The sequence below is a fragment of the Chrysochloris asiatica genome, unplaced genomic scaffold (genome assembly GCF_000296735.1).
Source record: "Chrysochloris asiatica unplaced genomic scaffold, ChrAsi1.0 scaffold00047, whole genome shotgun sequence".
Classification (NCBI taxonomy): Eukaryota; Metazoa; Chordata; class Mammalia; order Afrosoricida; family Chrysochloridae; genus Chrysochloris; species Chrysochloris asiatica.
In genome coordinates, this window is record NW_006408565.1 from 2,395,846 (window position 1) to 2,396,985 (window position 1,140).

Sequence of the window (1,140 nt, forward strand, 5' to 3'; positions counted from 1 at the left end):
GGATTAGATAATTAGGTATGGGTACTTCAAGCTCCTACTGATAAACATCAAAGACTACAGCCTTCAAAATAGATTAAAGATCAACGTAAAGGAAAAAAAAAAAAAATACTCTCACAACTGGACCAGGAAGCATCATGATAAATGGAGAAAAGACTGATGTTGTCAAGGATTTCATTTTACTAGGGCCCACCATCAACACCCATGGAAGCAGCAGTCAGGAAATCAAATAACATATTGATGAACTGGGTAAATCTGTTGCAAGGATCTCTTTAAAGTATTAAAAAGCAAAAATGTCACTTTGAAGACTAAGATGTGCCTGACCCAAGCTATAGTAACCTCAATTGCTTTATACGCATGTGAAACAGACAATAAGGAAGACCAAGGAAGAATTAAATGCCTTTGAATGATGGTGTTGGCAGAACAACAACCAGAACACTCCTTAGAAAGAAGGATAGTGAGTTTGTCCCGTGTACTTTGGATTCAAGTAAGCAGCAATTACATAAAGAGGTGGTTGTGATCGTTAGCCATTGTTGTTGTTAAGTGCCATCAAGTCGATTCTGATCCATAACGACCCTGTATAGGGTTTCCAAGGAGCAGCTGGTGAGCTTGAAGCACTGACTTTGCAGTTCAAACGACTTTGCAGTCTGACGCATTAGACCACAGCACCACACCAGGACTATTGGTGTCCAGAACTATTGGCGTTGGTTGGTTGGTTATGTGCCATGGAGTCAGTTCTGACTCACAGCAACCCTGTATAGGGTTCCCGAGGCTATAAATCTTTACAGGAGCAGAAAGCCTCATCTTTCTCCCATGGAAAGCTAGTAGTTTCTAACTGCTGACCTTGCGGCTCACAGCCCAATTCGCAACCACTACTCTACCAGAGCTCCTTGACTGTTGATGTTAGGTCCCATCAAATCCACTCTAACTCATAGCGACCCTTTGCACAACAGAATGAAACATTGCCTGGTCTTGCCCAATCCTCAGATTTGTTATGTTAAAACCCATTGTTGTAGGCACTGTCAATCCATCATGTTGGGGGTCTTTCTCTTGTTCACTGACCCTCCACTTTACTAAGCATGTTGTCCTTTTCTAGGACTGGTCCCTCCTAATAACATGTTCAAAGTACATGAGACGAGTCTC